At 40.8% G+C, this 16,155-nt stretch overlaps 1 non-coding gene across 1 annotated transcript; it reads right to left on the bottom strand.

Moving 5' to 3' along the window:
* Positions 1 to 14,273: 14,273 nt before the first annotated feature.
* Positions 14,274 to 14,377, bottom strand: LOC130964941 (small nucleolar RNA R71). The gene has a single exon (XR_009081004.1). It is a non-coding gene; the product is annotated as a small nucleolar RNA R71 (small nucleolar RNA).
* Positions 14,378 to 16,155: the final 1,778 nt, after the last annotated feature.

Here is a 16,155-nt window from a genome sequence, read left to right as displayed (position 1 = left end):
GCCTCACGGCCATGCCTAGACCTTGTTCTTATGTATTTTCAACGGTGGAGTTTCTACACACCATAGATTAAGGTGTGGAGCTCTGCTGTACCTCGAGTATTAATGCAATTACTATTGTTCTTCTATCAATTCCGCTTGTTCTTTGTCCAAGATATCACTTGTTCTTCAACTTGATGAATGTGATGATCCGTGACACTCATCATCATTCTCACTCATGAACAAGGTGACTGACAACCACTATTGTTCTACAAGCATATGAGGCTCTAGTGAATATCTCTTGGATTCCTGATAACACGATGCATGGTTGATCGCCTGACAACCGAGTGCTCGCCTGACAAACGAGCCAGCCATTCCGTGAGATCAGAGTTTTCGTGTATAGGCGAAACTGATGGCGCATTCAAGAGAATTCGGAAGGTCTAACCTGTCTGTGGTATTCTGAGTAGGATCAATGATTGAATGACTGTGACGTGCTTCAACTCCTGAGGGCGGGGCGTAGTGACAGACGCAAAAGAATCACTGGATTCTATTCCGGCCTGATGAGAACCGACAGATGGATAGCCGTGCCGTGACAGGGTGCGTTGAACATTTCCAATGAGGATGGGGAGGTAGCCACTGACAACGGTGAAACCCTTGCATAAGCTTGCCATGGAAAGGAGTAAGAAGTGGATGAAGACAGTAGGAAAGCAGAGAGACGGAAGGGAAGGCATCTTCATGCGCTTATCTGAAGTTCCTACCAGTGAATTACATAAGTATCTCTATCTTATCTTTTATGTTATTTTCGTTCATCACCATCATACATTTGAGTTTGCCTGACTAAGATTTACAAGATGACCATAGCTTGCTTCATAGCAACAATCTCCGTGGATCGACCCTTACTCACGTAAGGTATTACTTGGACGACCCAGTGCACTTGCTGGTTAGTTGTGCAAGTTGTGTAGTGATCACAATTTCGCGCACCAAGTTTTTGGCGCCGTTGCCGGGGATTGTTCAAGTTCGAGCAAGCTTTTGGTAACAATGCTGGGATTGTTCAGTTTGGACAACTGAAGGTTCATCTTGTTGCTTAGATTAGGTATTTTTTTTTCGAAATTCTTGAAGATGAATTCTAGAGTTTCATGATGATTTGTTGAAATCTGGCTGGCTGAGAAGCCATGTCTAAATTCATTGGACCGAGGTTTCAACTTATCATCACAAGAGCTTGTTGATTTCTATCAATCTTGCTTTTGGAGCAGTGATCTGCTAAGGCTTGGCTGGCCTTTGGCCATGTCTAGTGTTTTGGACCGAAGCTTTCTTTGAAAGCTTGGCTGGCTGTGAAGCCATGTCTAATTCCTGGACCGGAGTCTTAGACTAGCATTGCACTGATTCCTGGAATTCTCATTAAGAATTTTGATATCTTTTTCCACTTGATTTTCGAAAAAAAAAAACACAAAAACATTTACAAAATCATAAAAACAAAAAAAAAAATTTATGTTTCTTGCTTAAGTCTAGTGTCTCATCTTAAGTTTGGTGTCAATTGCATGCATTCATTCATGTGTCTTAAGGATCTTCAAGTAATTCTTGATGATTTCTTACTCTGATCTTTGAATTCTTTTGGCTTGAGTGTTTATGTGTCTCATATAGTGTCAGTAGTATACAAACTGCTAAGTTTGGTGTCTTGCATGCATTGTTATTTGATTCTTGTTGCACTTTGATTATTAAAAAAAAAATCCAAAAATATTTTTAATTTGTGACTTTTCAAGTCAATAATACAAAGAATTGAAGATTCAGAACATGCTGCAGAGGAATTATACAGAAAAAGCTGAGCATTCAAAAATGCCCAGTGAAGAAGACAGACTGGCATTTAAACGCCAGCCAGGGTACCTGGTTGGGCGTTTAACGCCCAAAGAGGTAGCATTTTGGGCGTTAAACGCCAGAATGTATACCATTCTGGGCGTTTAACGCCAGGATGGCAAAGGGGGAAGATTTTGTTTTTCAAATCAATTTTTTTCAAGTTTTCAAAGATTTTCAAAATCAAATCTTTTTCAAATCATATCTTTTCAATCAAATGTTTTCAAAATCAATTTCTTTCCTTTTTCAAAGATACTTACTAACAATTAATGATTTGATTGAACATCTCAAGTATGTTGCCTTTTCTGTTGAGGAAGGTTTAATGTTTGATTCATATCTTTTCTTGTTAGACAAGTCATTGATTTTCAAAATCAAATCTTTTAAAACATTGTTTTCAAAACATATCTTTTAAAATTGTTTTTTAAATCAAATCTTTTCAATCATATCTCTTTAATCACATCTTTTTCAAAATCAGTCTTCAATCAAATCTTTTTAACTTCTAATTTCAAAATCTTTTTCAAAAATCACTTGATTTCTTTTCCACTTTCAATTTTCGAAAATTATCAATCAATTTTCAAAATGTTTTTGACATCTTTTTAATCAATTTTCGAAAAAATCCTCTTCCCTCCTTCTCACATCCTTCTATTTATGGAATACTACTCCTTCTTAATGCACAATTCGAACTCTATCTAATCAAGTTCGAATTCTTCTACCTCCTTCTTCTATTTTTCGTTTCCTCTGACACCTCAAGGAATCTCTATACTGTGACATAGAGGATTCCACATTTTCTTTTTCTCTTCTCTTTCATATGAGCAGGAGCAGAGACAAAGGCATTCTTGTTGAAGCTGACCCTGAGCCTGAGAGAACCTTGAAGCGAAGGCTAAGAGAAGCTAAAGCACAACTCTCTGTTGAGGACCTGACCGAATTCTTCAAAGAAGAAGAACACATGGCAGCCGAAAACAACAACAATGCCAACAATGCAAGGAAGGTGCTGGGTGACTTCACTGCACCTACTCCCGACTTCTATGGGAGAAGCATCTCTATCCCTGCCATTGGAGCAAACAACTTTGAGCTTAAGCCTCAATTAGTTTCTCTAATGCAACAGAATTGCAAGTTCCATGGACTTCCAATGGAAGATCCTCATCAGTTTTTAGCTGAATTCTCGCAAATCTGTGACACAGTCAAGACTAATGGGGTAGACCCTGAGGTCTACAGACTGATGCTATTCCCTTTTGCTGTAAGAGACAGAGCTAGAATATGGTTGGATTCACAACCTAAAGATAGTCTGGACTCTTGGGAAAAGCTAGTCAATGCCTTCTTGGCAAAGTTCTTTCCACCTCAAAAATGGAGTAAGCTTAGAGTGGAAGTCCAAACCTTCAGACAAAAGGATGGAGAATCCCTCTATGAAGCTTGGGAAAGATACAAACAATTAATCAGAAATGTCCCTCAGACATGCTTTCTGAATGGAGCATCATAGGTATTTTCTATGATGGTCTCTCTGAACTATCCAAGATGTCTTTGGATAGCTCTGCTGGAGGATCTCTTCATTTGAAGAAGACGCCCACAGAAGCTCAAGAGCTAATTGAAATGGTTGCAAATAACCAATTCATGTACACTTCTGAAAGGAATCCTGTGAACAATGGGACTAGTCAGAAGAAAGGAGTTCTTGAGATTGATACTCTGAATGCCATACTGGCTCAGAATAAGATATTGACTCAACAAGTCAATTTGATTTCTCAAAGTCTGTCTGGAATGCAAAATGCACCTGGCAGTACTAAGGATGCTTCATCTGAGGAAGAAGCATATGATCCTGAGAACCCTTCAATGGAAGAGGTGAATTACCTAGGAGAACCCTATGGAAACACCTACAATTCTTCATGGAGAAATCACCCAAATTTCTCATGGAAGAATCAAGAGAGACCTTAACAAGGTTTCAATAACAATAATGGTGGAAGAAACAGGTTTAACAATGGCAAGCCTTTCCCATCATCTTCTCAGCAACAGACAGAGAGTTCTAAGCAGAATACCTCTGACTTAGCAACCATGGTCTCTGATCTAATCAAAACCACTCAAAGTTTCATGACTGAAACAAGGTCCTCCATCAGAAATTTGGAAGGACAAGTGGGTCAGCTGAGCAAGAAAATTACTGGACTCCCTCCTAGTACTCTCCCAAGCAACACAGAAGAAAATCCAAAAGGAGAGTGCAAAGCCATAAACATGGCCGAATATGGAGAGGAAAGAGAGGAGGTGGACGCCACTGAGGAAGACCTCAATGGGCGTGCACCAATCTCCTCTGAGTTCCCCAATGAGGAACCATGGGAATCTGAGGCTCAAAATGAGACCATAGAGATTCCATTGGACTTACTTCTGCCTTTCATGAGCTCTGATGAGTATTCTTCCTCTGAAGAGGATGAGTATATCACTGAAGAGCAAGTTGCTAAATACCTTGGAGCAATCATGAAGCTAAATGACAAGTTATTTGGAAATGAGACTTGGGAGGATGAACCCCCTTTGCTCACCAAAGAACTGGATGACTTGTCTAGGCAGAAATTACCTCAAAAAAGGCAGGATCCTGGGAAGTTTTCCATACCTTGTACCATAGGCACCATGACCTTCAAGAAGGCTCTGTGTGACTTAGGGTCAAGTGTAAACCTCATGCCCCTCTCTGTAATGGAGAAGTTAGGGATCTTTGAGGTGCAAGCTACAAGAATCTCATTGGAGATGGCAGACAACTCAAGAAAACAAGCTCATGGATTTGTAGAGAATGTTTTGGTAAAAGTTGAAGACCATTACATCCCTACTGATTTCATAGTCCTAGAGACTGGGAAGTGCATGGATGAATCCATCATCCTTGGCAGACCCTTCCTAGCCACAGCAAAGGCTGTGATTGATGTTGATAGAGGAGAGTTGCTCATTCAAGTGAATGAAGAATCCTTGGTGTTTAAGGCTCAAGGACATCCCTCTGTCATCATGGAGAAGAAGCTTGAAGAGCTTCTCTCAAATCAGAGACAAACAGAGCCCCTACAGTCAAACTCTAAGTTTGGTGTTGGGAGGCCACAACCAAACTCTAAGTTTGGTGTTGAACCCCCACAGTCAAACTCTAAGTTTGGTGTTGGGAGGTTCCCACATTGCTCTGAGTATCTGTGAGGCTCCATGAGAGTCCTCTATCAAGCTAATGACATTAAAGAAGCGCTTGTTGGGAGGCAACCCAATGTTTTATAATTAACTATTTCCTTTTGTAATTTTATCTTTTTTGTAGGTTGATGATCATAAGAAGTCACAAAATCAATGAAAAAAGCAAAAACAAAATGAAAAACAGGAAGAAAAACAGCACACCCTGGAAGAAGAATTCACTGGCGTTTAAACGCCAGTGAGGCTAGCAATTGGGCGTTTAACGCCCAGTCTGGCACCATTCTGGGCGTTTAACGCCAGAAAGGGGCACCAGACTGGCGTTAAACGCCAGAAAAGGGCAAGAACCTGGCGTTAAACGCCAGGAATGGGCACCAGCCCGGTGTTTAACGCCAGAAATGGCTCAAAACGTGATTTTGAGCAACATTTGGTGCAGGGATGACTTTTCCTTGACACCACAGGATCTGTGGACCCCACAGGACCCCCACCTACCCCACCACCACCCTCTCTCTTCTTCCCCCATTCACCAATCACCTCAATACCTCTTCCCCAAAAACCCTTCACCTATCAAATCCCATCTTTCTCTTCACCACTCACATCCATCCTTCATAAAACCCCACCTAACCTTCCATTCAAATTCAAACCACTTTCCCTCCCAAACCCACCCCTTCTTTGGCCGAATACATAGCCATCCCTTTCTCCCTCATCTCTTCTTCTTCTACTCTCTTCTTTCTTCTTTTGCTCGAGGACGAGCAAACATTTTAAGTTTGGTGTGGTAAAAGCGTTGCTTTTTCGTTTTCCATAACCATTTATGGCATCCAAGGCCGGAGAAACCTCTAAAAAGAGGAAAGGGAAGGCAAAAGCTTCCACCTCCGAGTCATGGGAGATGGATAGATTCATCTCAAGGGTGCATCAAGACCACTTCTATGAAGTTGTGGCCTTGAAGAAAGTGATCCCCGAGGTCCCCTTTTCACTCAAAAAGGGTGAATATCCGGAGATCCGCCATGAGATCCGAAGAAGAGGTTGGGAAGTACTTACCAACCCCATTCAACAAGTCGGAATCTTGATGGTTCAAGAGTTCTATGCCAATGCATGGATCACCAAGAACCATGATCAAAGTGTGAACCCAGATCCAAAGAATTATCTTACTATGGTTCGGGGGAAATACTTGGATTTTAGTCCGGAAAGTGTGAGGGTAGCGTTCAACTTGCCTATGATGCAAGGAGATGAACATCCTTACACAAGAAGGGTCAACTTTGATCAAAGGTTGGACCATGTCCTCACAGTCATATGTGAAGAGGGCGCACAATGGAAGAGAGATTCAAGAGGCAAGCCGGTTCAATTGAGAAGGCATGACCTCAAACCCGTGGCTAGAGGATGGTTGGAGTTCATCCAACGCTCAATCATTCCCACTAGCAACCGGTCCGAAGTTACTCTAGACCGGGCCATCATGATTCATAGCATCATGATTGGAGAAGAAGTGGAAGTTCATGAGGTTATAGCCCAAGAACTCTATAAAGTGGCGGACAAGTCTTCCACCTTGGCAAGGCTAGCCTTTCCTCATCTCATTTGTCACCTCTGTTATTCAGTTGGAGTTGACATAGAAGGAGACACCCCCATTGATGAGGACAAGCCCATCACCAAGAAAAGGATGGAGCACACAAGAGACCCCTCTCATCATGAGATCCCTGAGATACCTCAAGGGATGCACTTTCCTCCACAAGAATATTGGGAGCAAGTAAACACCTCCCTAGGAGAATTGAGTTCCAACATGGGACAACTAAGGGTGGAGCATCAAGAACACTCCATCATCCTCCATGAAATTAGAGAAGACCAAAGAATCATGAGGGAGGAGCAACAAAGACAAGGAAAAGACATTGAGGAGCTCAAGCACTCCATAGGATCTTCAAGAGGAAGAAAGAGCCGCCATCACTAAGGTGGACCCGTTCTTTGATTTCCTTGTTCTTTATTCTTCTGTTTTTCGAATTCTATGCTTATGTCTATCCATGTTTGTGTCTTGTGATCATTAGTGTCTTTAGTGTCTATGCCTTGAAGTTATGAATGTCCTATGAATCCATCACCTTTCTTGAATAAAAATGTGCTTAATTGAAAATGAAAGAATTGCATGAATTCTAAATTTTATAATAGTTTAATTATTTGATGTGGAGGCATTACTCTTGTTCTCTGAATGTATGCTTAAATAGTGCATATATATCTTGAATTTGTGGTTCATGAAGGTTGGCTCTTGAAAGAATGATGAAAAAGGAGACATGTTACTGAGGATCTGAAAAATCATAAAAATGATTCTTGAAGCAAGAAAAAGCAGTGAATACAAAAAAAAAAGAAAAAAAAAGGAGGCGAACAAAAAAAAAAAAAACCGAAAAAAGAGAAAGAAAAGAAAGAAAAAAAGAAAGAAATAAAGTTGTGATCCAAGGCAAAAAGAGTGTGCTTAAGAACCCTGGACACCTCTAATTGGGGACTTTAGCAAAGCTGAGTCACAATCTGAAAAGGTTCACCCAATTATGTGTCTGTGGCATGTATATATCCGGTGGTAATACTGGAAGACAGAGTGCTTTGGGCCACGGCCAAGACTCATGAAGTAGCTGTGTTCAAGAATCATCATACTTAACTAGGAGAATCAATAACACTATCTGGACTCTGAGTTCCTAAAGAAGCCAACCATTCTGAATTTCAAAGGATAGATTGAGATGCCAAAACTGTTCAGAGGCAAAAAGCTAAAAGCCCCGCTCATCTAATTAATACTGATCTTCATAGATATTTTTGGAATTCATTGCATATTCTCTTCTTTTTATCTTATTTGATCTTCAGTTGCTTGGGGACAAGCAACAATTTAAGTTTGGTGTTGTGATGAGCAGATAATTTGTACGCTTTTTGGCATTGTTTTTAGTATGTTTTTAGTATCTTTTAGTTAGTTTTTATTATATTTTTATTAGTTTTTAGTTAAAATTTACTTTTCTGGACTTTACTATGAGTTTGTGTTTTTCTGTGATTTCAGGTATTTTCTGGCTGAAATTGAAGGTTCTGAGCAAAAATCTGATTCAGAGACTGAAAAGGACTGCAGATGCTGTTGGATTCTGACCTCCCTGCACTCGAAGTGGATTTTCTAGAGCTACAGAAGCCCAATTGGCGCGCTCTCAACGGCGTTGGAAAGTAGACATCCTGGGCTTTCCAGCAATATATGATAGTCCATACTTTGCCCAAGATTTGATGGCCCAAACCGGCGTTCAAAGTCACCTCAAGAAATCCCAGCGTTAAACGCTGGAACTGGCACCCAAATGGGAGTTAAACGCCCAAACTGGCATGAAAGCTGGCGTTTAACTCCAAGAAGAGTCTCTACACGAAATTGCTTCATTGCTCAGCCCAAGCATACACCAAGTGGGCCCGGAAGTGGATTTTTATGTCATTTACTCATTTCTGTAAACCTTAGGCTACTAGTTTTCTATAAGTAGGACCTTTTACTATTGTATTAGAAGACTTTGGTAGCTATCTTCGTTTTATGCTATCTTAGATCATTGGGAGGCTGGCCATTCGGCCATGCCTAGACCTTATGCTTATGTATTTTCAACGGTGGAGTTTCTACACACCATAGATTAAGGTGTGGAGCTCTGCTGTACCTCGAGTATTAATGCAATTACTATTGTTCTTCTATTCAATTCCGCTTGTTCTTTGTCCAAGATATCACTTGTTCTTCAACTTGATGAATGTGATGATCCGTGACACTCATCATCATTCTCACTCATGAACAAGGTGACTGACAACCACTCTTGTTCTACAAGCATACGAGGCTCTAGTGAATATCTCTTGAATTCCTGATAACACGATGCATGGTTGATCGCCTGACAACCGAGTGCTCGCCTGGCAAACGAGCCAGCCATTCCGTGAGATCAGAGTCTTCGTGGTATAGGCGAGAACTGATGGCGGCATTCAAGAGAATCCGGAAGGTCTAACCTTGTCTGTGGTATTCTGAGTAGGATTCAATGATTGAATGACTGTGACGTGCTTCAAACTCCTGAGGGCGGGGCGTTAGTGACAGACGCAAAAGAATCACTGGATTCTATTCCGGCCTGATTGAGAACCGACAGATGGATAGCCGTGCCGTGACAGGGTGCGTTGAACATTTCCAATGAGAGGATGGGAGGTAGCCACTGACAACGGTGAAACCCTTGCATAAGCTTGCCATGGAAAGGAGTAAGAAGGATTGGATGAAGACAGTAGGAAAGCAGAGAGACGGAAGGGAAGGCATCTTCATGCGCTTATCTGAAGTTCCTACCAGTGAATTACATAAGTATCTCTATCTTTATCTTTTATGTTATTTTCGTTCATCACCATCATACATTTGAGTTTGCCTGACTAAGATTTACAAGATGACCATAGCTTGCTTCATAGCAACAATCTCCGTGGGATCGACCCTTACTCACGTAAGGTATTACTTGGACGACCCAGTGCACTTGCTGGTTAGTTGTGCAAAGTTGTGTAGTGATCACAATTTCGCGCACCACTTCTGCAAGAGTTTGATATAGAAATAAGAGACAAAAAAGGGACAGAGAATCAAGTAGCTGATCACCTGTCCAGGATAGAACCAGTAGTAGGAGCATCCCTCCCTCCTACTGAGATCTCTGAAACCTTTCCGGATGAGCAATTGTTTACTATTCAGGAAGCTCCGTGGTTTGCAGACAGTGCAAACTGTAAGACTCAAGGTTTTCCTTCTGTAACCATGGAGAGGAAGCATGAAGAGCTTCTCTCAAAACAGAGTCAAACAGAGCCCCCGCAGTCAAACTCTAAGTTTGGTGTTGGGAGGCCACAACCAACTTCTAAGTTTGGTGTTGAACCCCCACATTCAAACTCTAAGTTTGGTGTTGGGAGGTTCCAACATGGCTCTGAGTATCTGTGAGGCTCCATGAGAGCCTACTGTCAAGCTACTGGCATTAAAGAAGCGCTTGTTGGGAGGCAACCCAATGTTATATTTATTATTTTCCTTTGTTATTTTATGTTTTCTATAGGTTGATGATCATGGAAAGTCACAAAATCAATTGAAAAAGCAGAAACAGAATGAAAAACAGAAAGAAAAATAGCACACCCTGGAGGAAAACTTGATGGCGTTTAAACGCCAGTAAGGGCAGCAAATGGGCGTTTAACGCCAGATAGGGGCACCAGACTGGCGTTTAACGCCAGGAATGGGCACCAAGCTGGCGTTAAACGCCAGAAATGGGCACCAGCCCGGCGTTTAACGCCAGGATTGGCAGAAGGAGCATTTTCGCTCGCCACTTGGTGCAGGGATGAATTATCCTTGACACCTCAGGATCTGTGGACCCCACAGGATCCCCACCTACCCCACCACTTTCTCTCTTCTTTCTTCTTTTGCTCGAGGACGAGCAAACCTTCTAAGTTTGGTGTGGTAAAAGCGTTGCTTCTCCATAACCATTTATGGCACCTAAGGTCGGAGAAACCTCTAGAAAGAGGAAATGGAAGGCAAAAGCTTCCACCTCCGAGCCATGGGAGATGGAGAGATTCATCTCAAGGGATGCACTTTCCTCCACAAAACTATTGGGAGCAAATCAACACCTCCCTAGGAGAATTGAGTTCCAACATGGGACAACTAAGGGTGGAGCACCAAGAACATTCCATCCTCCTCCATGAAATTAAAGAAGATCATAGAATCATGAGAGAGGAGCAACAAAGGCAAGGAAGAGACATTGAGGAGCTCAAGCACTCCATAAGATCTTCAAGAGGAAGAACAAGCCGCCATCACTAAGGTGGACCCGTTCTTTAATCTCCTTGTTCTTTATTTTCTATTTTTCGAATTTTTATGCTTATGTTTATCTATGTTTGTGTCTTATTACATGATCATTAGTATCTTAGTGTCTATGCCTTAAAGCTATGAATGTCCTATGAATCCATCACCTCTCTTAAATGAAAAATGCTTTAATCACAAAAGAACAAGAAGTACAGGATTTTGAATTCATCTTTGAAACTAGTTGAATTAGTTTGACGTGGTGACAATACTTTTTGTTTTCTGAATGAATGCTTGAACAGTGCATATGTCTTTTGAATTTGTTGTTTTAAGAATGTTAAAATTTTTGGCTCTTGAAAGAATGATGGAAAAGGAGAACTGTTATTGAGGATCTGAAAAATCATCAAATTATTTCTTGAAGCAAGAAAAAGCAGTGAATACAAAAAAAACGACGAAAAAGAAAAAAAAGAAAAGAAAGAGAAAAAGAAAAAGAAAGAAATAAAGTTGTGATCCAAAGCAAAAAGAGTGTGCTTAAGAACCCTGGTGATGCCAAGGCATCTTAGTCTAGTTTCACTAGCATTTTTCTGTTAGTTTTAGTTGTTTTATGCATTTTCTTGAGCTTAAAGTAACCAAGAATGGTTAAATGAATAACAAAGCAATGAACCATCCAAACAGTATGATTTTGATGCAAATTCCATGAGTTTTTAGTTATATTACTTGAATGCTATGAATGGAAGATTTCTCATGAAATTTTGCAAGACTTTGATGCAGTTGTTTGGATGATTTCAGGGAAGAAGAGGTTAGGCAAGGAAGCAACAAAATCAATAAAGGAAGCTTGAATATCACATGTGGAGTTTAAGCTCCAGTTTAAGCTCCAGTTTAAGCTCCAGTTTAAGCTTAAACTGGAGCTTAAACGCCAAAATCATGAAAGCTGAGGAAAAGCTGAAAGTGGCGTTTAACCTCCAGTTTAACCTTAAACTGGAAGTTAAACGCCAGAAATGAGAAATGCACTAGGGAGCCATTTCCACGTTTAAGCTCCAGTTTAACCTTAAACTGGAGCTTAAACGTGTTCGATCATTCTCCTCCAGGGTTGCTTTCTCCATTTCCACGTTTAAGCTCCAGTTTAACCTTAAACTGGAGCTTAAACGTGTTCGACCAAAATCCACACTCCAGGGTTGCTTTCTTCATTTCCACGTTTAAGCTTCAGTTTAACCTTAAACTGAAGCTTAAACGTGTTCGACCAAAATCCACACTCCAGGGTTGCTTTCTTCATTTCCACGTTTAAGCTTCAGTTTAACCTTAAACTGAAGCTTAAACGTGTTCGACAATTCCACACTCCAGGGTTGCCTTCTTCCATCTCCACGTTTAAGCTTCAGTTTAACCTTAAACTGAAGCTTAAACGTGCTTGAATTATATCACCTCCAGGAGTGTCCAACGTTTAAGTTGCAGTTTAAGCTTAAACTGCAACTTAAACACCACTATTTGAAAAGGTTTCTGGGCCAAAGATATTGCAGTTTAAGTTAGCATTTGAGCACGAACATTAACTTAAACGTACTCTGGTATGAAACCCAATTGAATATCATGGTTTATGGGATTGGGCCTGAAGAATTGATGAGTCTGGAATTTCAATTTGTTGAGTCATGTGTCATTACTTGATTATCACTAAGTTGGCTCAATGAATGTTACAGAATTGGATCAGCAGCCTCATCAGTATTATGGATCATAAACCGAAAGCAGAAGGAAATCAGGAAAAGGCCTCAAAGCCCAAGAAACACAACAGAAGCTCAATTTAGAAAGTGTATAAATAGGATAGAATTTAAGTTAGTTAAGAACTTTTGGATCATTTTTCCAGTTTTCATACTTTTTGTAATTGAATTCAGAGCTATGACTCACTAAACCCCCTTTCATTGGGTTAGGGAGCTCTATTGTAATTCAATGAATCAATAATAGTTTTTATCTTCTTCTTCAATCTTTTCTCTTGAATTTTTGTTAGAAAGCTTCTCGATCTAATTCCATTGGTTAGTTGTCTTGGGAAAGAAACTATCCATAATTGGAATCCTTCGGAACCTTGGGAAAGGAATGGAGGATTCATGCTAGAGAAGCTTTCTCACAGTGAATTGGATTGGGGTTTGGATGGATATTGTGACATGTAATCCTACCAAATTGTGGTTCATGAAACTGTGTGGTATAATCAGTGATCGAGCGTCATCTCTTCTTATGAACATTTAAACCAAGGGATTGGGAATTTGTTTGTTTTTAGAGAGAATTGGTGAGCCAAGGGATTGGGATCCAATCATATAAGATTGCCAAGCAAAATTCAATGAACGCATTGGTTGAGGAAGGGATAAAAATGTTTTGATTCGGAGATCTCAATATCTCCTGAAACTCAATGAATTCCCCATTTTTGATCTACCACTTTCTCTTTACATTCTGTAATTAAATTCATGCAATCACCCCGATCCCTTTTTAATTTCAGCAATTTAGCTTCTCGCTCTTTAATTCATGCAATTTTACATTCCGCAATTCTCATCTAAATCTTGATTCCGCTCCACTAGAACACACTTCTAATCCGAATTGCTCACTCAACCAATCCTTGTGGGATTCGACCTCACTCTATTGTGAGTTTTTACTTGACGATAACCGGTGCACTTGCCGGAAGGAATTTTTGCCGATCGTGCAATTTCCTAAAATCGTAGCCATCAAGTTTATGGCGCCGTTGCCGGGGATTGGTTTTCGATTGACAATTCTCAAGTTGGAAGTTAACTAGATTAAGCATTTTTCTTGTTTTGCTAATTCAGTTCAAGTTACTTGTTGAATTTTAATTTCTGCACTCTGTTACTTGCTTTCTTTCTTTATGCCTTTAAATTCAAGCAACTAACTCACTGACTCACTAACTATTTAAATTAATTCCTCAACTGCTCTAACCATACTCTTCCATTAACCAAGAGTATTTCACTTGTTTGTTGCCTGTGCTGTGTTCTTGTATGACAGGTAGGAGAGGAGAGATATCAACTCCTCCATATACCGAACCAGAGAGGACCCTTCATAAACTTAGAAGGGAAGCAAGAGGGAAGAGAGTACTAGGAGAAGAAGAATCTGAAGGAGAATCTGAGGACAATTTTGAGGAAGCTCTAGATCTCAACATGGATAGAGAAGTTCACAACCATGAGAGAGCTGATGGAAACAATGCCATTCCCAAGAGGAGGGTTCTTGGTTCATACATAAACCCAACCTCTGGGAATTGTGGTAGCAGCATTCAAAAACCACCCATTCAGGCCAACAATTTTGAACTCAAACCACAGCTAATATCACTGGTGGAGAATCATTGTTCATTTGGTGGGAGTGCTAATGAAGATCCAAACCAACATCTCACAATATTCCTGAGAATTTGCGACACTGTGAAGTCCAATGGAGTCCAGGAAGATGCCTATAAACTGCTCTTGTTCCCATTTTCACTTAGGGACAAGGCAGCTAAGTGGCTGGAATCATTCCCAAGGGGGAGCCTAACAACCTGGGATGAGGTGGAAAGCAAGTTTCTGGCACGTTTCTACCCCCACAAAAGGTCAATAGGCTTCGATCTGAGGTTCAGACTTTTAAACAACAAGATGGTGAAACTCTCTACGAGGCATGGGAGAGGTTCAAGGATTTGACAAGGAAATGCCCACCAGACATGTTCCATGACTGGGTGCAATTGCATATTTTCTATGATGGACTTTCTTATGAATCAAGGAAGGATGTAGACCATTCATCAGGAGGTTCATTGAACAGGAAAAAGACTGTGGAAGAAGCCATTGAAGTGATTGAGACAGTGGCTGAGAATGAGTACTACTATGCTTCAGAGAGACATAACACTAAGGGAGTCATGGAGCTGAACCATGTTGATACAATTCTAGCCCAAAACAAGGTGTTTGCCAAGCAACTAGCAGAGCTCACCAGGAAATTAGAAACAAATCAAGTGGCTGCAATACACACACAAGATCAAGAGGAAGTAAGCACTGAAGGAGGTGATTGGGAAGAGGCCAACTATGTGGGAAATCAACAAAGGCAACCATATGATCCACATTCCAACACTTACAACCCAGGCTGGAAAAACCACCCAAACTTTGGGTGGGGAAACCAGCAAACCCAACCACAAAACCACAAAACTTACAACCCCAACCAACATAACAATTCCACATACCAAAACTCCAACCAAAGATCATACCAAGCCACACAAAACACTTACTCCCAACTACCATATCATGGCCAAAATAATCAACCTGCCCAACCTAATCCGAACAAACAATTTCAAGATCAATTAAACAGGATAGAAGGAATGCTTGCAAACATGGGTCAGGACATAAGTGAGTTGAAAAGCTTTAGGGATGATGTGAGATCTATCTTAAGGAACCATGGTGAAAAACTCAAGAGGATGGAGTCTCGAGTAGGAGAGCTATCTCAACAGGCCCCCAAGTCAACTGCAGTGTTCCCTAGTGACACAGAAAAGAATCCTAAAGGGGAACAAAAGGGAGTGAGATGGGAAGAATGCAAGGCCATCACCATATTGAAGGAAGTCTCAGAAGAAGAAGGAATCAGACCCTCAGAACAGGAGCCAGAAATCTTGAAGGAAGGTGTGGAAGAAGCTAAGCAGGAAAGTGAAACTGAGCAAGTCAAGGAACTGCAAAATAAAGGCATGCTGGAAACATACCAACCAAAAGCACCATTTCCTCAGAGGTTAGGAGGAGGTGAAAAAGGGAAAACATATTCAAGGTTTTTAGAGACATTTAAGTCTCTCCATATCAATATTCCCTTTCTTGAGATTCTCCAGCAGATGCCTACACATATCAAGTATTTGAAGGAATTGCTGAGCAAGAAAAGAGTTTTGAAGGGAGGACAAACTGTAATAATGAACAAAGAATGCAGTGCCCTCATCAAGAAGGACATAGTCTCTAAGAAAACAGACCCAGGAAGTTTTCATATCCCCTGCATCATAGGGGAAACAAAAATTGACAGAGGATTCTGTGATCTAGGAGCTAGCATAAATGTGATGCCTCTGACTCTTATGAAGAGGCTACAACTGAATGAGGTGAGATCTACTGATGTAATCATACAATTGGCTGACAAAACTCAGAAGCAAGCTGAAGGGATAGTTGAGAATGTGCTGGTGAAAGTGGGAAATTATTTCTTCCCCACAGACTTTGTCATTTTGGACATGGAGGAAAGCTACCTACACCCTATCATTCTGGGAAGGCCATTTCTAGCCACTGCTAGAGCGCTCATAGATGTAGAACAAGGAGAGCTAATTTTGAGAATACATGATGAACAGCTCATTTTCCATGTTTTCAAACCTGCATCTGAGCCTGAACCAGAACCTGAAAAGCCTAAGGATGATAGTAGCCATCTGTGTTTGGAGGAAAGCAATCCAGCAGCTGAAACTCTAAAACAGTCCTTGGAAGGCAAACAAGAATTGC

The sequence above is a fragment of the Arachis stenosperma genome, chromosome 2 (genome assembly GCF_014773155.1).
Source record: "Arachis stenosperma cultivar V10309 chromosome 2, arast.V10309.gnm1.PFL2, whole genome shotgun sequence".
NCBI lineage: Eukaryota > Viridiplantae > Streptophyta > Magnoliopsida > Fabales > Fabaceae > Arachis > Arachis stenosperma.
The sequence above is the reverse complement of the archived record's forward strand: the minus strand, read 5'-3'. Positions and strand labels throughout refer to the sequence as shown.